General features: G+C 46.3%; 1 long non-coding RNA gene across 2 annotated transcripts in view; it reads left to right on the top strand.

Moving 5' to 3' along the window:
- The window catches only part of LOC125447995 (uncharacterized), a 28,029-nt gene that overhangs the window by 2,351 nt on the left and 3,585 nt on the right, over positions 1 to 22,093 (top strand). Inside the window, exon 2 of one of the 2 annotated variants that reach the window (XR_007246633.2) lies at positions 17,994 to 18,209. The exons of the other annotated variant lie outside the window; for it this stretch is intronic. This is a non-coding gene — a long non-coding RNA (uncharacterized LOC125447995). The remainder of the gene's footprint in view (positions 1 to 17,993; positions 18,210 to 22,093) is intronic. 2 annotated transcript variants of the gene reach the window in all.

The raw sequence follows: 22,093 nt of genomic DNA on the forward strand, positions 1-22,093 counted from the left end.
AATGTGTGTGTGGGAGAGAGGGGAGAATGTGTGTGAGCGTGTGTGGGTACGATTGTTTGTGTCAGTGTGTGGGAGGGGGATGTGTTTGAAGTTGGGGATTTGGGGGAGGGAGTTTGGGATTGTGCATGGGGGTATTTGAGACTGTGTGTGGGAGGGGGATGTTTTTGAAATTGGGGATTTGGGGGAGGGAGTTTGGGATTGTGCTTGGGGGTATTTGAGACTGTGTGTGTGAGGGGGATGTTTTTGAAATTGGGGATTTGGGGGAGGGAGTTTGGGATTGTGCTTGGGGGTATTTGAGACTGTGTGTGTGAGGGGGGGGTGTCTGTAGTTGGAGATTGAGGGGTGTTGTTGGGGATACTTGAGGCTGTGTGTGCGGGGGCGGGTGAGGGGTGTTTTCGGTTTTGTGTCTGTGTGCGTGTATGGGTGTGTGTGGTGGGACTGTGTGTTTGGAGGGATAGGGGTGGGGTTGACGGGGTGCGTGGCGCTGTGTGTGTTTGGGAATGAGGGTGTGTTTGGGGACTGTGTCTGTGTGTGTTTGGGGTGGAGGGAGGGGTGTGGACAGTTGCGTTCCTTTGAAGGCGCGGGTACAAAATGCGGCACGGTTCTCCTCAGTGCATGAGAGCGAGCAGCTCTTCACCATCAGGTTTGTGTGTGTGCGTGTGTGTGGCAGGCTGTGAGACCTCCATTCCCTCTCCCCTCCCCTTCAGGGAGTGGCCTGCTGACCACAGACCAGCATCCTCACGGGATCCACCACCCCCACCCCCCTCACTCTACCTGAGCCCTGGGGCTGTGCTGAAGCTGTTCCTGATGCAATGCAGAGACTGAAGCGGAGACAGTGAAGGGAACATAACAGCCTCATTGCATTCAGGCAGAGCCCACCCGGGACTGCTCAGCATCCAAACAGCTTACTGAAACCACCGAGTGTTCTCAGAGGGAATATTCACCATCTGCCCTACCCCTTCCCCCCACACACAATACCCCTACCGCCTTCTAGGCTGCTCCAGTGACCAGTTCCACGCTGAACCCTTTCAGTTTTGTGCCCGTGGCTTTCCGGCATTTTGCTGAGTCATCTCTCACTCCTGCTGAGACCAAGTTATTTTCTCTCTGCAAAAGAATTCACTCCAAAACAGAAAAACGGAGGGAGGAAACGGAAACTCATACAAGAACACCACAGGGTCACTTTGTGTGTCATTATAAATCTGTGCGCGATTCTCTCAGTCAAATTCCAGTGACACCGATTCCAATATTCTTTCCTCTTTCTGTATCTTTTCACATTTTCTCTCTGAGCCAGATTCCTGGGCGAAGGTCATAGAGACATAGAGATGTACAACATGGAAACAGACCCTTCGGTTCAACTTGCTCCAACTACTCCGACAAATTAATCTAGTCCCATTTCCCAGCATTTGGTCCACATCCCACGAAACTCTTCGTTTTCATGTCCCTATCCTTTTAATTGCTGTAATCGTACCAGCCTCTACCACTCCCTCTGGCAGCTCATTCCAGACTCACACCACCATCTGCATGACTCTCGGGTCCCTCTTAAATCCTTCCCATCTCACCTTATTCCTATGCCCCGCTACTTGTCCACCCCACCGCTGGGAAGCGACCTTGTCTGTTCACCCTATCCCCATGCCCTTTATGATTTTATAAGGTTACCCCCGCAGCCGATGCTCACATGCAGCGTCTCCCTGTAACTCAAATCCTGGCAACATCCTTGGAAATCATTTCTGATCCTTTTCAAGTTAAGGGCTACGGGGAGAATGCGGGTAAGTGGAGTTGAAATGCCCATCAGCCAAGATTTAAATGGCGGAGCGGACTTGATGGGCCGAATGGCCTTACTTCCACTCCTACGTCTTATGGTCTTATGGCCTAACATCTTTCCTATAGCAGAGAGTCTTTGAGGATAGACCGGGGCAGGTCGGTGTTAGATCGAGCTCCGAGTGTCACGTCAGCCATTGTGAAGCTCAGAATGGAAGCCATGAACTCTTGTCCCCAACAGCTGCCTCGGGGTTCTGGGTACGGGGAACGGGTTTTCACCCTCTTTGCAACCCCTGTCGCATCCTGGCTGACCGTTTCTCGGTGCAAGAGACAGTAGGAACTGCAGGTGCTGGAGGGGTGCAGAAGTTTCAAAGTTTCCGAAAGCCCCCAGTACTGAACTGTGCCATTGTCACACACCCCAGGCGGGGATTATGTTCCAAACCAGGAAACTGTGGGTTTAGCAAGGGCTGACGCCTCGTCTTCGGCCTCCACTGCCAGGAGCTGTTGGTCTCAGTTAGACCTGCCCGACACGGTTCGGGAACCAGGAATAGACGAGTCCTGCACCTGGTCAGCTGCTCCCACTTGGGCAGGAGCGCAGGGCAATGGGTACGTTGGCTGGTTTCCGTGTGGAGTATTTGGAGGGAGAGCAGAGGACTGCTCTCTCTGCGGCGTCCCACACAAAATCATGAAAACAGGTCAGCTGGCCGCCCGTGCCTCTGCTGCCGGTGGGATCTTGCTGTGCACGCATAATTGTCCGCCCCGTTCTCCGTCACTGCCTCCACTAACAAACACAGCTTTGATACCAGGCGCATTTGCTGAAAGGCACTCCGGGTTAAAAAAAAGAAAACCGAGAGAACTGCTGGAAATCAGGAGCAGAAACAGAAGTTGCTGGAAAAGCTCAGCAGGTCTGGCAGCATCAGTGAAGGAGAAAACAGAGTTAACGTTTCGGGTCCGGTTCTGAGGAAGGGTCACCGGAGCCGAGACCTTAACTCTGAGATAATGGGAACTGCAGATGCTGGAGAATTCCAAGATAATAAAATGTGAGGCTGGATGAACACAGCAGGCCAAGCAGCATCTCAGGAGCATCCTGAGATGCTGCTGGGCCTGCTGTGTTCATCCAGCCTCACATTTTATTACCTTAACTCTGATTTTCTTTTCTTTGAGATTCAGAGCCTGTGACGGTTCGATCCCGCTTTCAGAGGCGAAAGCGACGGCGCCGATTTGTAGATGTCATTAGGTTTGAGCTCACCGACTTCATGTCTGCTCTGAGTCCCCAAGCCTGTCTACAGTCGGATCAAAGTCTGACACAGTGAACATTATTTTTCCTCACAGAGGTCGGAAATCCTATCTTGTTTGAACAGCTACAAGACCTGCATGAGAAATTAAATTAGTCTTGACCTTCATGTCTGTCGCACCATTCTGTTAAGTCTGTTTTCAGGCTTTGAGTTATAATCCCTGTCCAAAAGGTGGGGCCATGCTCAGAGCAAGATGCCTTGAAACAACTGAAACACCTTCAGCTGGAATGAACAGCAGATGCAGATGCGAACTCATTTATGATTCACATCTTTTTACAAACTGTTTGCACAAGCTGATAAGCTTCTGTAACTGCTGGAGCTTTGAAATGGCAAGAGCATATAGTTCTGTGATTCTAGCTGCTTGCTGAACAGTCTGCAGAATCTTGACCATCTGTTCAACACATAAAAGACTAAAATTATAGAACTCATCGCCTGGTACAAAAGGCTCTGCGTTTATTTATCATGACCTCAGGACACCCAGTATTGAATTAGCTACTTTTAAAAAGTGCTCTCTGTTGGCATGTTGGGAAATGTGGCAGAAATTTGTGCATCAAGATCCCACCGACACCAGTGAAAACACTGAACCCTGCCTCTGCCATGTTGCTTGAGGGCCAAATATTGGGCAGGAGACAGGGAGAGCTCTCTCTCACTCTCTTGTTGAAATACTGGCCTTGGAATCCTTTACACCCACCTGGGAGGATAGATGGGGTGTTGGTTTAACATTGCATTCAAACTAAGGCACCTCACTTCCCTAGAGCTGCACAGATGGGAAAGCTGAGACTGAGTCAAGTGCAGACAGTGGGATTTGAACCTACAGCCTCAAAGCCAGGTGGGTCAGTGAACCATACCAGGCACCTTTACCAGCTGCATTTGCTGCGACAAACTCTGCTGCCATGTTATGAGTTTCCGTGGTTATTGCCCAGGTCCGAGCCACACTCTTCACAACTGGCACCTTATTTGACTCTGAGCTCATGAATGCATGAACCCCCATTGCTGACCAGCACTTCCATTCGATCACCTGGCTCTGCAGTTTCTCAATCCATGTGCTGCTGAAGTCCTCAGCTGTTCCAACAGGCTCACCAGTTTGAATGCTCTGCTGGCCAGCCTCCCACCGTCCACTCTGCAGAAATTCCAGCTCATTTAAAATTCTTCCACCTGTATACCAAATCACTCCCAATGAAATTCATCCATCAGCTCTGTGTGGTCGGTGACTGACATCAGATCCTCGTTCACGAATACTAAAATACTCATTCCTCCATTTCTCCACTGACTTATTTTCCTGTTTTATCTCCTCCAAACCAACAACCATTCTCTCTGCAATCCTCAAAACCTGAGCCCCACGTGCACTTCCCCAATTCCTTAACCTCATTGTTAGTTATTGGCTGTGCTTTGTGTTTTCATGCATTCCTTGTGGTGATGGGGAAAATGGGCAATACATTTGTTCACAGTAATGTTCCATGGTGTACTCACCCATTAATGAGAACAATGTTGGCTCAGGAATGAATGTTAAACTTCCAATAGTGGCCATGAAATACTTCCCTTCTTCCTTCTCCTTAAGAGGCAAGTCTGGTCCTTGGTTTGAGCTTTCACCCAAAAACACAGCACCTCTCTGCTCTGCACTAGATTGTCAGCCAAGATTATATTACTGGCTATCAGGAGTAGGGCTCAGAACCCATTAGCTTCCGATTCCGAGGTTGGAATGCTGCCACAGAGTCGGGGCTGACATAGAAGAAGGCTGGAAATGGCTTGTTCAGTGATTGAACATAAGCCATGGCTGGGAACAACACCTAAGAGAGACTAATGGTGATACTTTGCAATTGGCACAACAGGCTTGATAAGGCAGACAAGCCACACAGGAAATCTTTGACCCACTATTCTGATACAGATAAACATGCTAAAAGCAACCAGAACGCAACCCCCCCCCCCCCACTAATATTCCAGCCTTCACAAACCATTTATGGCTTCTGATGCATATTTCTCAGCCGACTCCATCCCAAAAAGACAATTTCCTTTTCTTCTGCAAGTGAGTGTTCAGTTCCCTTTTGCTAATTAATACTGAATCTGTTTTGACCACCCTATCAGGCAGTGCATTCCAGATCTTAACAATGTCCTATCTAAAGGATTCCCTCATCTTGCTCTGCACTTGTCGCCAATCAGCTTAAGTCTATGCAATCTGGTTCCTAACTCTGCCACCAGCTTATCCTGATTCACACTCTTGAAGCCCTGCATGGTTTTGAACACTTTATACTCAATCTCACCTGCATCTTTTTGCTTGAAGGGGAACTGGCTCCAGTGAAGGACACAAGAGGATAATTGGAAAATAATTATTTAGTGTACAGAAAACTGCAGGCTATGGAAGCAAGAAGAATATATTCTTTAGAAAAGACTCCAAGCAATCAAAAGGCACAACAACCATAATGAATGGTTAATGGTGCTGTTCATTATAGTGTGGAACGAATAATGTGTTTCACTTCTTAGATGGGTAATTGCTGTCAGTGCGAGTATTGGTTGTTGTATGTCAAATAGCTTCAGAGACGGTCACCATTTTGAAAGATTGGCATCTTTAAATCTAAATAAAAGGATATTTAAGTTACTCATATTACATTCTGAAAAATTCATGTATGGCTTATACAAGAACAAAAGAAGTCATCCAGCCTGACAGCTCCAGGTTCCACACAATCCTTCTCCTCTCCTTTCTTTAACCCCATTAATAGATCCTACCATTGCATTCCCCCTTATCTATGGAACTAGATTCACCTTCAATGCATCTCTGCCATCAGTCATTCCATGTGATAATCCATTCCTCATTCTCACCACTCAGGGGAAAGTCATAGCCCATTCCCCGCACTCCATGGAAAGTCATAGCCCATTCCCCGCTCTCTGCGGAAAGTCATAGCCCATTCCCCGCACTCCGTGGAAAGTCATAGCCCATTCCCCGCTCTCTGCGGAAAGTCATAGCCCATTCCCCGCTCTCTGGGGAAAGTCATAGCCTATTCCCATTTTCATCACTCTCTGCGGAAAGTCATAGCTCATTGCCCACTCTCATCACTCTCTGGGGAAAGCCATAGCCCATTTCTTACTGCCTGGGGAAAGAAGGTTCTCCTGAATTCTTTCCTAAATTTAGGAGCAATGTTGTGACATATTAATGGGCCCTACATTTGCTCTCATTCAGAAGTGCAAACATCATCTGCACAAAAATCCTATCAAAGACCTTCCTAACCTGTGAGGTCTCTATGAGGTTATCCCTCAACTTTCCCTTTTGGAATGATTGGGGCTATTGGCTGTTGAAATGTTTCTGACTGATGTTATCTAACAGGCTGATACTATCCTGGTCAAACTGTTCAGCAGTCCCATTTCTCCCTCCTCTTTTGATAGCATGAAGATCAGAATGGTGGACGGCATCCAATATCATGTAACTAAGCTTCTCTCTACATTTGATGTCACTTCTCAGTGTTTCAGTTCCGTGCCTTGAGAAATGAAATTGGGACCTTTGTGTTTGTTGAATGGCCTCACTGATGTGCAACATCACTTTGTGCACTGTTTCCCATCTCTCCTCCCGTTCCTTCACCTCATTCCAAAATGTGTGGTCTTCTTAATCTTCTGGTGAAAAGGTAGCCACTCACTTGTATCAGTTTTGTAATTGCAAACTGGTGGTTCGCCAACTGGCTGTGCTAACATGCCAGCAAATTGGCTCCGATTGAAGGTCTTTCTGACTCCAATTTATGATCTGGTTTATTAGTCATGGCTCACATATCCAGGTCCAATGATCTCTCCATTTCATGGTGGATTGGCACAGCTAGTGCTGCTTGACAATTACTGAGACTTTGGCTGGCAGGAACTCTGCTACTGATGACACTTCAGTGTAAAATGTCTCACACATTCAGTTAAAACATGACAATTTTCAACAAAACACAGGGAAACACAGATTGTGTCTCTCTTTCTCACACACACACACACACACACACACACACACACACACACACACACAAATTCACTGTCTCTCACACGCTCCGACACCCTTCCACCCATCTCTTGCACTGTTACTTCTCCAACTGCATTCCAATCCAATGTGTTATGATCTCATTGTGTTGTATCCTTCATCAACTCTGTAATACACAGAAACAACCATTTCACTGCAACTAAAAGACATTTAATATTAAATCAACGCTTACTTGCAATAAAAAAATACAGGTAACAACTGAATATCACGGTCCAAAATGTTTCACGTGGCTAACGGGCTGTTGACTAGCCCAATACTTGGTGTCAGTTTGCCCCATTATTTTTACAATGTGTAGGCATCGCTGGCCAGATCAGCATTTATTAGCCATCCTTAATTGTCCCTTGAGCAGGTGAGCCATGAACTGCATTCTTGCACCGCTGCAGTCTGTGTGCTGCAGGTTGACCCACAATGCCCTTAGGGAGGTTATTCTCCGATTTTGACCCAACAACAATGAAGGAACAGTGAAATATTTCCAGGTCAGGATGATGAGTGGCTTGAGGGGAACTTGCAGGGGCTGATGCTCCCATGTATCTACTGCCCTGGACCTTCTAGATGGTGGTGTTTGTGGGTATAGAAGATACTGCCTAAGGAGCCATGGCAAATTCTGGTGGTAACATCTGGCAGATGGTACCACCAGTGGGAGCGAAGACAGTGAGCAGTTGAGGGAATAGATGTCATCGTGCTTCATGTTTAGTGTTGTTGAAGTTTCATAAGGGGCAGGTCCGAGTGCCATTTTTGAATCGATGAATGATTCACATTTCAGAATCTTTAAGGACCCACAGCTTGCCATCAATCAACATGAACAGAGAAGGTAATTTAAATCTTAAACAGCTCCCCTAAAGCTCCAAATGGGCCATGCAAAGTCTTATAGATCACTCCATGAAGTATTGTCAGATCTGTTGTTGTCAAGTTTTCATTGAAATCCTTGAAGATTTTTTGGATTTGAAAGAAATTCAGACTATTTGTGTGCCATTCCCTTAGAAATTTGTGATGGTTCTCTTGATTAGATTCAGCATGGTTTAACATTTTATTTTCTCGAAAGAAGGGAAAGTTGTTGAATTTTTCATTCCCATTGGAAAGGGAACACCAGTGCTCCAAGAATTAACCTTGGACGAGCCTCAACCTCTCATGAGTCAGTAGAGCATTCAAAAACAAAAAACAAAGAAAATTACAGCACAGGAACAGGCCCTTCAGCCTTCCAAGCCTGCGTCGATCAAGATCCTCTATCTAAACCTGTCACCTATTTTCTAAGCGTCTGTATCCCTTTGCTCCCGCCCATCCATGTACCTGTCCAAATACATCTTAAAAGACACTATCGTGTCTGCGGCTACCGCCTCCGCTGGCAACGCGTTCCAGGCACCCACCACCCTCTGTGTAAAGAACTTTCCACGCATATCTCCCTTAAACTTTCCTCCTCTTACTTTGAACTCATGACCCCTAGTAATTGAGACCCCCACTCTGGGAAAAAGCTTCTTGCTATCCACCCTGTCTATACCCCTCATGATTTTGTAGACCTCAATCAGGCCCCCCCTCAATCTCCGTCTTTCTAATGAACATAATCTTAAACTACTCAACCTTCCTTCATAGTTAGCACCTTCTATACCAGGCAACATCCTGGTGAATCTCCTCTGCACCCTCTCCAAAGCATCCACATTCTTTTGGTAACGTGGTGTATCCCAAATGTGGCTGAACCAAAGTCCTATACAACTGCAACATGACCTGCCAACTCTTGTACTCAATACCCTGCCCAATGAAGGAAAGCATGCCATATGCCTTCTTGACCACCCTATTGACCTGCGTTGCCACCTTCAGGGAACAATGGACCTGAACACCCAGATCTCTCTGTTCATCAATTTTCCCTAGGACTTTTCCATTTACTGTGTAGTTTACTCTTGAATTAGATCTTCCAAAATGCATCACCTCGCATTGCCCAGATTGAACTCCATCTGTCCAACTCTCCAATCCTATCTATATTCTGCTGTAATCTCTGACAGTCCCCTTCACTATCTGCTACTCCACCAATCTTAGTGTCATCAGCAAACTTGATAATCAGACCATCTATACCTTCCTCCAAATCATTTACGTATATCACAACAGTGATCCCAGCACAGATCCCTGTGGAGCACCACTGGTCACAGGTCTCCAATTTGAGAAACCCCTTCCAGTACTACTCTCCTGTTGCCCAGCCAGTTTTTTTATCCATCTAGCTAGCACACCCTGGACCCCATGCGACTTCACTTTCTCCATCAGCCTGCCATGGGGAACCTTATCAAACGCCTTACTGAAGTCCATGTATATGACATCTACAGCCTTTCCCTCATCAATCAACTTTGCCACGTCCTCAAAGAATTCTATGAAGTTGGTGAGACATGATCTTCCCTGTATAAAACCATGTTGCCTATCACTGATAAGCCCATTTTATTCCAAATGGGAATAGATCCTATCCCTCAGTATCTTTTCCAGCAGCTTCCCTACCACTGAGGTCAGGCTCACCGGGCGACAATTACCTGGATTATCCCTGCAACCCTTCTTAACAAGGGGACAACATTAGCAAGCCTCCAGTCCTCCGGGACCTCACCCACATCTAAGGATGCTGCAAAGATATCTGTTAATTCAGGGATGCTGCAAAGATATTCAGGAACAGGAGCACGAGGACATTCTGCCCATCCTACCAGTTCCTCCATGCAATTCATTCCTGGCTGATCTCTATCTCTCCTCAATATACCCATCACAGTTATGTGTCCATTCACACACTTTCCCACACGATAAACTCTTTGATTCAGCCTGCAGTAGTTGCAGCCTTTACAGGGGGAGAGAGAGTGTCCCAGATGTGAACAATTATTTCGAGTTTTCGCTGAAATTCATGGTTCTAATTTAAAGATTGTGCCTCGATCGTTAGGGAATAGTGCCTCTTTAACAACATGACAGAATTTTTTCTCATTTAAAGAAAGTTAATTAGATCACATCTCAACCATTTAAACTCCAAGGAAATAAGAACCAGCTTTGTGGGACTTGTCTTTATGATATAATTCTCGTCACAACACAGAACACACACACTCACTTCATCTGACTGAACGCGCTGGGGCCCCTGGTCACTCACCCAGTTTACCAGATCTTGCTGTGCACAGATTGGTTGCTCAATTCTGACACCAAACAAAAGGCTGGATTTTTCAACATAACTGGTGTGTCCGCTCCCTCTATCCCTCATTCACGGGATGAATGCCTTGCTGGCTAGGCAAGCATTTGTTGTCCATCCCTAATTGCCCAGGGGCTTTTAAGAATCAACTACATTGCTGACCAGGCAGGAATGGCAGATTTCCTTCCCTAAAGGACATTCACGATTATGTCGGTTTTAGTATCACAGTCAGTTTGACAGCATTAGACTCACATTTTACTTCAGACTCTTTAAAAAAACTGAATCTAAATTTTACCACGAGCCCAGTGACATTGCCACAACCCTGATGCGAAACGCAGTATTCCACACCAAAACATCTGGCCCATCCTCTACTGCCCCTTAAAAAGTGCTCGTCATTTGAGCAGAGTGTCATGACTGTAACACGGTTAGGCAGGTGGACCTCTAGGATATAAATTCCCTGATTGGGGCTGTTAACCTGGTCCAATCAGGGAGCCCGGGCTGACAGATAGAAGCAGCAATGTCAGGGGTTCCAGAGTTAGTAGGAGCTGCAGATGCTGCAGAGTTTGAGATAACAAGGTGCAGAGCTGGATGAACACAGCAGGCCCAGCAGCATCAGAGCAGCAGGAAGGCTGATGTTTCCGGCCTAGGTCAGGGGAACTGTTCAGTCTGAGAGCTGGCTCGGAGGGAGTTGGATCACTGATAAGGATTCTCCACAAGTAAATATAGGATGACTTGGTGATGGGATATCGGCCTCTGTGGAGTTATTTTACAGAACACATGGGTCGCACTGAAGAAAAATCAGCTCGACAGGCCTGAACATAGAACATAGAACATAGACCATAGAACATAGAACATAGAACAGTACAACACACTACAGGCCCTTCGGTCATACTGTTGGGCTGAATTTTTTCCCTAAACCTCAGGTCTATCTAACCTTCACCCCTACCTTATACTATCATCCATATGCCTATCTAATAGCCGCTTAAATGCCCCTAATGAGGCCGACTCCACAACCCTCTCTGGCAATGCATTACACACCCCGACCACTCTTTACTCTCTGAGTAAAGAACCTATCTCTGACGTCTCCCCTATATCTACCTGCTGTAAACTCATTCAATCACAGTTGGGAGGCATCAATCTTTCAAGAACAGAAAACACGTAAACACCAGCAATCTGAAATCAAAACAGCATGTGCTGGAGAAACTCAGCAGATCTGGCAGCATCAGTGGAGAGAGAGAAACAGAGTTAACCTCTCGAGTCCCGATATGACTCTTCCTCAGAATCTTCTTCTTCAGCTCTTGACCTTCGACTGGCAACATTTATTCCTGTTTCTGTCTTCACAGACACTGCCACACCGGCTGAGGTTCTCTAGCACAATCTGTCTTGACTTCTTGACCACTGTACTGCAGAGTTCATTCTGCACACCCCAACTGCTGTTTATAGTGTCTGAATTACATGTTCTGTTCAAACTTTTCAAATGAATGAAACATCCCCAGCTTGCGAGAACAAGATTTTTGCTTGGCAATGCTGTATAAGCATGCCACAGGCTACAAGCTGGGCCCCTGCTCTACATTCTCCTCACCCTGGTCACCAACTCATTGACACTCCTTCTCTTAAAGTGATAACACAGTGCGGAGGAGCAGAAAAATCAGGGTAGGCCACTCGGCCTATTAATTTGCTTGAGATGACTTTTCCCAAAAGTGTCCCTGGTCCATTGAAACTCCTGGTCGGCCAGCCAAGGTCTGAGCTCACCTACCTTGGAGGGTCACCTGTGACTGTGATTCAAATGCTTCCTGTTGTGGGTGGGAAGGGGGAGAGGAAATTCCCGTTGGCTAACTGAGCCGGAAAGACAAATCGTGAGAAACGCTTTTCACATCATTTGCAAAGAGAAGAATCCAGAGAGGAGAAATGAATCTACCTCTCCCCATCGCCCCACCCCTGCCAACCCATCTCACTGCCCAGTGGAAGGTTTGACAGTCTGGGAAGCAACTATGTACTTAGGGACCTCCCTGTGCTTCTAACAATGTGACCACGGCACTAATGGGCAAAGTATGTATCTCTCTGAAAGGTGGCATCTCTGATAAGGTCAGGCTCACCGAGTGTGATACAACAGTCTCTGGCTGAATACAAACATTCGTGTCAAAGGTATACAGCCTCTGTGCATGTGTCTGACATTTGCCCCTTGTGGTCAAACACATGCAGCTGAAAGCTCCTTTGTGTTGTAACCCAGAGGCAGGACATGATGCCCCCACACCACTACAGTGACTATGTTTGAAATGGACTTTGTTTGTTGAGAAGGGAGATGGGGCCACGCTCTCTGGAGACCAATGAGAAATTTGGGAGAAACACTTTTCCCCTGTCAGTGGTGAGCAAAAGGAACTGTTCACCGCACAAAGAGATCACCGTGAATTGTACAGAACTTCTGAAAGGAGAAACACAATTAACACATAGGCTCAGAAGGAGATTATGTTGAAAGGGCTGGATACAGAGGGTTAGGAGGAGACTGGTCTGGACCATTGCTAATCTCCAAGGCCTGTCGGTGTCCTGCGAATTAAACTTATTACATAAATACAGGCTCATCCAGTTTTGTTCTATAGAGATGTTACAACATCAAGACTAACCTTTCACTGAATCTAATTTATTCCAAAACATGAGATCTCATTTTCCTCTCTGCTGAGCTTGCTGCCTGGATCAGAAGTAGAATTTTTAATCTTCATACCCAAACCACAAATCAGCTTACATTTCTGGCAACACCATGCTGATAATGGTTTGCAAAATAAAAAACCTCAAAAGCTCCAGCCTTCTGAGCATTGAGTTATAATGCAGTGCCTTTGTCCAAGCTTCAGTCAAGGACACGAAAGCTGGGGATTGATTGCAGCTTATGTGTTGGCAGATGTTTGTCACCTAAACCCCCAACCCCAACAATCACACCCCATCCCTCCCCAGAAAACCTCAATCTCCTAATGACCCACTCTAGACGACTCCTAAATTATAACTCAGCCACAGAGTAAGGTAATGTTTCAAAGCAAATATCACCCAGAAGAGTGCTTGGGTGGTGACTCAGTTTGGCCAGGACACCCTTGGCTATAGGAGAGGCAAAGAGACAGAATCTTTGAGTATTTTTGCGGCAGAGGTCGATCGATCCTTGACTGCTGAGCGGGAGGAAAGATTGCCATGGGTATGAGGTTAACTGATATTTATTGAATGCAGCAGCAGGCTTGAAGGGCTGAGTGGCCCCCCTCATTCCTTGTTTGTATCTTGTGAATTTGGATGCACTGAATCCAAAGACTGAGGCTTTTATTCAATTCAATGACGGTCATTTCAAAATGGACCCACCCCACTTTGCTCACTCTCCCACATTTTTTGGAAAGGGACTGTTGGATGGCATGATCCTCTGAAAAGATATAAAATTCACCAATTTGCCCCTGCTCCATGTTCCATAGCACTGACCCTGATCTTGGGCTATATCTGAGTAAGAGCCTGAACAGCTCTGCAAATCTGTGACTTTTCAAGTGCCTGTCCCATCCAACCCTACAGGGAGAACTAGCCATCTGGATACAGAACTGGCTGAAAGGTAGAGGACGGGGTGGGGCGGGGGCAGTGGCAGAGGGTTGCTTTTCAGATTGGAGGCCTGTGACCAGCAGTGTGCCACAGGGATCAGCGCTGGGTCCACTGCTTTTTGTCATTTACATTAACGATTTGGATGTGACTACAGGAGGATTGATTAGTAAGTTTGCAGGCGACACCAAAATTATCAGTGTGGTAGACAGCGAAGGTTACCTTAGAGTACAAGGGAGACCCTTATCAGATGGGCCAATGGGCCAGGGAGTGGCAGATGGAGTTTAATTTAGGTAAAAGTGAGGTGCTGCATTTTGGAAAGGCAATTCAGGGCAGGAGTTATACATTTCATGGAGTGTTGCTGAACAAAGAGACCTTGGAATGTGAGTTCATTGTTCCTTCAAAGTGGAGTTGCAAGGAGACAGGATAGCGATGAGGGTGTTATGTATGTTTGCCTTTCTTGGTCAGTGCATTGAGTGTAGGAGTTAGAACATCATATTGTAGCTGTACAGGGCATTGGTTAGGCCACTTTTGGACTATTCCACACAATTCCGGCCTCCTTGCTATAGGAAGGATGTTGTGAAACTTGAAACGGTCCAGAAAGGATTTTTAAGGTGTTGCCGGGGTTGGAGGGTTGGAGCTACAGGGAGAGGCTGAATATGGTGGGACTATTTTCCTTGGAGCGTCAAGGTTGAGGGATGACCTTTTAGATGTTCATAAAATCATGAGGGGCATGGATAGGGTGAATGGCCAAGTTCTTTCCCCTGGGGTGGGAGAGCCCAAAACTAGAGGGCAGAGGTTTGAGGGGGGAGGGGAAAGGGCTTAAGGGACAACATTTTCATGCAGAGGGTGGTGTAGAATGAGCTGCCAGAGGAGGTGGTGGAGGCTGGTACAATTACATCATTTAAAAGGCATCCGGACGGCTATATGAATAGGAAGGGTTTCATGGGATATGGGCCAAATGCTGGCAAAAGGGACTGGAATAACTAAGGATACCTGGTCGGCATGGAGGAGTTGGACGGAAGGGCCTGTTTCCGTGTTGTACATCTCTATGATTCAGAATGTCACAAAGTGCCTCACAATGGTTGGGTGCAGCTGAGAAGGAAAGAGCCAGTTCAGGCACAGCAAGGTTCCCACAGGTAACAGTGCGATTGTGACCTGTTTAATCCAGGTTAATGACTCGAATGTGGGGGCAGAAGTCAGGCTTGTCAAATTTGGAGATGGGAGTGAAACTTGTAATGGAGGAGTAAGATGTTTTACAATAGGCATGGGTAGGTTTGATGAATGGGCTCAAGTGAGTTGAGCAGTTTAACGTGGACAAGTGTGAGGTTACCAATTTTGGCTGGAGGTATAGGCAAAAGGAGAGAAACTTCGAAGTGTTTTGGTGCAGAGAGATCTGGGCGTCCTTGTGCATGAGCTGCAGAAAGCTGTGAGCAGGTACAGCAGTTAATAAGGATGGCATTGGAGGTTTGGCATTTATTTCTAAAGGAGTAGATGGATTGTCTAAGGCACTGTTCAGACTGCAGCTGAGAGAATGTAATTGAAGCAGAGTTCAGTTCACTATTAATTTCAGAGATTACAGGCTTGCCTTATGAAGAGAGATTCAGCAGTTTAGGCCTGTATTCTGAACAACGAGAGCAGATCTGGCTGAGGAGTAGAATTTGCTAAAGGAGATTGACAAAGTTGAGGTAGAGTGGAGTTTTCCACCTGAGGGCAATCCAGAACGAGATCTGGATTGGTTTTCAGATATGGGGGTGGCTGGTTAAAACCAGAGATGAGGTGAAATTACTTCTCTCAGGACACTGAATAAGCTTAAGGAGGAGATCGGCACGTTTTTAATGAAGGGACACGGATGGCAGGCAGACAGGCGGAGCTGAAGCCGCGATGAGATCAGCTATGATTGTATTGAATGGCAGAGCAGGCTTGAAGGGCTGAATGACCTGCTCCTGCTCCGAGTCTGCGGTTTGGGCTCTGAGCTTGCAGCTGGCTGGGGAGAAATAGTGTTCCCTTTCAATGTGCTTCCAACATCCTTTTCACATTCAAGGTCATCGCGTGTCACAGCGTAAAAACTTCCTTCTTCTCCACACTCCCCTCCTTGTCTTTTAAGCATTTCTGTTATGCCTTTTAACACCATTAGAGCACAGTGCAGAATCTCAACACACAAGAGGAGGCCATTCAGCCCAACTGGTTTTGTCGAAAGAGTTTTCCAGTGCACCACCTCTCAACCCTGCATTCCACGCCATAACATTGCTTTCTCTTCAAGCATCTTTTTTAATTTCCTTGTGGTAGTTTGACTGACTATTTCAAAGCCATCTGTTCCAGGCGACACGTATAACAACTCACTTTGTTCAGAATGTGCAAATTCTCTTGGTTTTATTTACTTTTGTTTTGAAATCTCTGGTTATTCCTCTGGTTACTGACCTTTGATACAAATAACATCCCCACAGTTACACCCCTTGGACTGCAATGGTTCAGAAGGGGAGGTCACCATCACTTCCTCCAGGGCAACTGGGGACGGGCAATAAATGCTGGCCCAGCCACGCCCCGTGAGGAATTAAACATAACGATTGAAATCCCTGTTAAGCACTTTGCCTCCTGGCCTCTGCTGTAAGGAAAGCTTCTCTCACGCTCTCCATGGAACTGAGCACTGACTCATCTCCTCTGCACTATCTCCTGGGCCCACTTTCTAAAGTGAAGCTAGAGCCCGATCAGTGTTTAAGAGGCAGACGTCCAACTGGTGAACGAAACAGGAGAAGACTTTGAGAGATTTATGACTTTAAGCTATGGTACGAGTACTGGTTTCTCCCTTTCCCTTCTGGAGCCTATCCAGAAGCCAGCCCCCCCTCCTAGGGATGAACCCAGCTCTTTTTTTTACCAAACCAAAAACTAAAACCCAATCACTAAATGAGCAAAAAAAAAACTCACTAGGGACACAGTAACTTAACAAAAAATGTTGAACTCAATCACAAGTTCACAGGAACGGGAAATGATGTATCCCAGTCCCCATGGTGCCCGCCGAACCCGAGTTGCATTGAAGGGGATGCGTGGACACTGCATGCTCCCCCAGCAGGGGCACAAGGAGCTGCGAAAGAGAGGCAGGCATTCAAGCATTATGAACATCCTCCTTATCCCACTGTCTGGACTGACTGATGGTGTCTTTAGGCCAGCTCTGTAAGAACCGAGCTCTATTTCGCCAAGCAACTGAAACATTGAACTGTTTATTCTAGCATCAAAACTGAGAGGAGGAGGGCGTGTGGACCCATTCTTGCTCCTCTCCCAATTACCCTGGAACATCAATCCAGGCTGTTTTATTACTGCAAAGGTGTCTGCTTCCTGCACAGCAGAGCTGTCGTGGCACATCCTAACCCCCTTAGTCTAGGATGATGTTGGCAGTACACATGTAAACTGGGATGTCACAAAGAAATTCTATGCTCCAAGTCTGAAAAGTATGCAGTTCACTTCAATAGTACTCCATCAGGAGGATAATATAACATTCAACAAACTCTCAATTTCTGATGAAGGTTCTAGGCCTGAAACATCAGCTTTCCTGCTCCTCTGATGTTGCTTGGCCTGCTGCGTTCATCCAGCTCCACACTTTGTTATCTCGAACTCTCAAGTTGTTCTGGTTGATCCTTAAAGTGTATCCTAACAGTATCAACCAGCCATTCCGGTTTTCCTACACAGGATTCCAAAGACTGTTCTTAATCCTGAGTTGATGAGCTTCAGATTTGTTCAGATCTGCATCCCATACATATAGAACGCCTAGAGGGTGGAAGCAGGCCATTCAGCCCATTGAGTCCACACTGCTCCTCTGAAGACCACACCATCCAGACCCACCCTATCCCTGTCCTCCTGCCTAACCCAAACATCCCTGGACACTGTGGGAAATTTAGCACGGCCAAAGCACCTAACCCACACATCTGTGGACTGTGGGAGGAAACCCACACAGATGAGAGGAGAACGCGTGGAGTTTATATCAGGAGAACGTGCAAACTCCATACAGACAGTCACCCGAGGGTGGAATTGAACCTGGGTCCCTGGCGCTATGAGGCTGCAGTGCTAACCACTGAGCCACCGTGCCCATCTAGCGTACTCTTCAAGGTGGCTATGCTGGTAATGCTTGGTGGCACAATTCAGGGGGAGCACGAGGGCATTGGCCTTTGAGGATTTGATCTGTCGGTCGATGTTAAAACCCGTCCATCAAAGCTGTGACCTTTCATCACCACAGTCAATTTTTTGCCCACAGGACTTTGTTGCATTCTGAAGAAGCTTCTGGGGTCGGGCCAGTGATAAAAGTTTTTCTTTAATCCGTCAAAGCCAAGTTTTGAAAGTGAAGGAGGAGAAACTTGTAAAAGCATTGCTAACTCCTTCAAAATCGATCATCATGACGGGAGCCCAAATCTGATTGCCAAATCTTGGCAACGAAAATGCATCCCCATCAGCATCGCAGTCTTTAATGAAGGTAATTTTTCAGATTGATGTAGCAGCCAGTAGTTTGTGCAATTCAGAATAAAGCTTTTAAATATAATTGCTTGACATTTCAGCCTGGCTACATCACAGGCAATGGCAAAGGAACACTCACAGCGAAATATTCCTCTGGGTCAAAATGAAATGAGACACTTTTAAACTACAAAATATTGATTGGTTCTCTGAGTGAAATAACTGGTCGTACATTGACACAGTGTGGTGACAGAATTTTTTTTTCCCTAGAAAGGCTGAAATTAGCTTGGATGATGACTCAACTATTGGCACGTCATGGTGTGTTCTGATAAAGCAGGGCGCCAAAGAAAATTAAACGAGCTGGGCTCACTGTTCATTTAAATATTCAGTGGCTGCATTCCGTGATTTACAGCCAAGGTGTAATTTATTTTCTCTCAAGGCCCTGGGTTCCATTCTGTCTTTGCTTTTGTGACTGTGTTCCCCAGGTACCTCACCCACAAACTGAAAAGCAGAGTTGGGGCTGCTGTTTCATTGACTTTTCCAGGGGATACAGACATTCTGACAAAGCCAGCTGCCTCGAACCAGCCCTTCAGGAGGAGCTGCTTTCTTGAACTGATGTAGCTCCTGGGATGGCAGGTTCCACAAGGAGGTGGGGCTGGGGTGGGGTAGTAGGTTTCAGGATTCTGATCCTTCGATGCTGAAGGAATGCCTCCAGGGCAGGGTGGGTGGGATGGACAGAAACGTGCAGGTGAAGCACGCTTAGTGTAAGGGACTCAGAAACATAGAAGGGAGCAGCAGGAGTCGGCCATTCAATCTCTCCAGCCTGCTCTGTCATTCAATTCCTGCTTCCTTCGGGCAGATGGCTTTCTCTCCCTGGTCATGCTGCATCACATCTACAGCAGTGAGACAGGCCATTCAGCTCCTGTGGCTGTTCCTTCACATGATTCTCCTTTAACCTTACCAGCATACCCTTCTATTCCTTTCTCCTCCCGGTAGTCATCCAGCTTTCCTGAAACACACTGGGGCTATCCAAGACAACAAAATGTGAGGCTGGATGAACACAGCAGGCCAAGCAGCATCTCAGGAGCACAAAAGCTGACGTTTCGGGCCTAGACCCTTCATCAGAGAGGTGTGTTTAAATTTGATTGGGAAATGCTCATGTCATTTCATTTCATATACGAATCAAGAGTGAGTATTGAAGAATCCAACAGAATATTTCAGACAGCTCACTGATTTAGCATAAGGCTTAAGCATAAGTATTATACACAGGAGCCCAACATCAATGGCACGTCATGCTTCTAGTGGTTAAGATGGAGTCTGAGATCCCATTGCTCTCAGATCAACAATCTCTGATTTAGTGACAGTGTCGTGACAATGTCTCTTAAAGGTATATTGACATCCTGAGAGTGTGAAAGAACACAACATTAACACATCTCAATTATATCCTGTAGCACCAAGTTCCACCTGCACTGAGTAAAGGAGCCTCTCCTGAATTCCCTATCAGATAGTTTGGAATTGCATCAAGCTCGGGAATTTATGTCCTTGTTGTAATGAAGTACAAACATCCTTCACAGTAAACAGGATACCCAAAAACTTTACAAAAAGACTGCTCCATCAAGACAGAGACTCATCTCCAGTCCACAAATACTTTTGGAAAAGAATTGGTCAGTGTTAACCCCGGCCCCAAGCAGTAACTTTAGCGCTGGAAGTGAATGGAATCTATTTCCAGGTGAATTGTCAGTAGCCAAAAGCTTTGTCTGCCCTCCGCACTATCTGTTACCAAGGATCTCTTCCCTAACTCTTCTGTGCTGCAATCAATGTGATGTGATGTGCAGACACCAGTCATCACTGACGAAAAGCAATGTACACCTGGCCTGGGGAGCTTGATGGATAGGCACAGAGTCAGCGCTGCAGCAAGAAGATTTCCAACTGTCAGCCCTGTTTCACATCAACCCACAGTAAGTCCAATTCATTCCTTTGGGTTTTTCTGATGTCAGCCTACAGATGAAGCCTGAGTGTTAGCTTCCGCTAGTACTGCTCTGAAACTGGTTGCCAGGAGAACCCAGGAGGTTCACAGGGTTGTCCTCTGAACTTTCACCTCCACTTGCTGACAGCTCAGGGCCGTGGGGTCTGATTGGGCATCACCCTGAAGGCACGACCTTCTTTGCAACTGTCCCGGCAAATTCAAACTATTCAATTTCTTAAAAACAGAATCATTTCTCGAGACCTTCAAGAATTAACAGAGGCAATTCTCCCAAGAAAAGCACTGCAGCTATATCCTTATCGAAAGGCCATATTATTTCATCCCTCAGAATTGCTGACCAACCTGGAAACTAGTTCGAGCCATTGGGTCATCGTCATAGAGTCATGCAGCATAGAAACAGGCCCTTCAGCCCATGCTGGCCAGATTTCCCAAACTAAACTAGTCCCATTTGTCTGCATTTGACCCATATCCATCTAAACCATATCTTATCCATGTACCTATCCAAATGTCTTTTAAGTGTTGTAACTGTATCCTCATCCACCACTTCCTCTGGCAGTTCATTCCACACACGCACCACCCTCTGTGTGAAAAGGTTTCCCCTCAGGTCCCTTTCAAATCGTTCTCCTCTCACCTTAAAATTATGCCCTCTAGTTTTGAACTCACCCAGCCTCGAAAAAAGACCTTTGCTTTTCAACTTATCCATACCCCTCATGGTTTGAAAACCTCGATAAGATCGCCCCTCAACCTCCTACACTCCAAGGAGAACGGTCCCAGCCTATCCAACCTCTCCTTATAATTCAAACCCTCCAGCCCCAGTAACATCCCTGTGAGCGCTTTCTGCACCCTTTCCAACCTGGTGATATCCCTTTTGCAGAAGGGCGACCAGAGCTGTCTACAGTACTCCAGACGTGGCCTCACCAATATCCTGTACAGTCGCAACATGACATCCCAACTCCTATACTTCAAGGTCTGAGCAGTGGAGAAGAATTGACATGGTGGTCTTGTCAGACATGAGGAGTCAAACCCTTCAGTATTGAAAACCCCTCAATCTCATGAGAAATACCACTGCACTTTGATGGGAGAAGGTTGAAATTCCTCTCACAGCCCAAACAAAATCACTTCCCCTGCAATGTAATTAGTGACTGGAACACTGCCTTCCCAAGTAACATGTTTCAAAGCCAGTCAGATTTGGCAGTCTGCCACTGGGTTGAAGTCAGGGATATTTATGACAAAGATGAGCTTGCATGCCTCCTGGACAAACACTACATGAATTCAAACGAGAAAGGGACATGTTGCATGAACTCCTCTTATCAAGACAACAAAGTGATCCCAGTCTGCGCATTTGTGTAGAGCATACGTTTTCACAGAAGCTGCACATTACAAATCTGCTATCAAATGGGACCTTCAATGCAAGAGGCCATTCTGGCCCAAGAGCATTCTATGCTATTTAATGACTGATCTGTAACTGTAAATTGTGCTCCTGAGATGCTGCTTGGCCTGCTGTGTTCATCCAGCCTCCCATTTTATTATCTTGTAACCTACACCCATCTGTTTGTCCTGGCTGTTTCCTTTCTTAGCACTGCCTCCCCCCAAAAAAACAAAGATCCAGCTCCAGTTTTTAAATTTACAATTAATCCCTAGTCTCAAGAGTTTATCATGCAGGCAAAACTCCAGAATTCCATGCCCAGTGTAATTTTTTTACAAATTCACTCATTGGATGTGGATTTGGCCAGCTGGGCCAGTATTTATTCCTCATCCCTAATTCCTCTTGAGGAGTTGGTGGTGAGCTGCCTTCTCAAACCGCTGCTGATCTTGGGCTGTAGGAACACCCAGAGTATGTGGGAATTCTAGGATTATGACCCAACAACTGTGAAGGAATGGTGACATATTTTCGAATCAGGATGGTGAGTGGCTTGGAGGGG

This window comes from Stegostoma tigrinum, chromosome 40 (genome assembly GCF_030684315.1).
Source record: "Stegostoma tigrinum isolate sSteTig4 chromosome 40, sSteTig4.hap1, whole genome shotgun sequence".
NCBI classification, from domain to species: domain Eukaryota; kingdom Metazoa; phylum Chordata; class Chondrichthyes; order Orectolobiformes; family Stegostomatidae; genus Stegostoma; species Stegostoma tigrinum.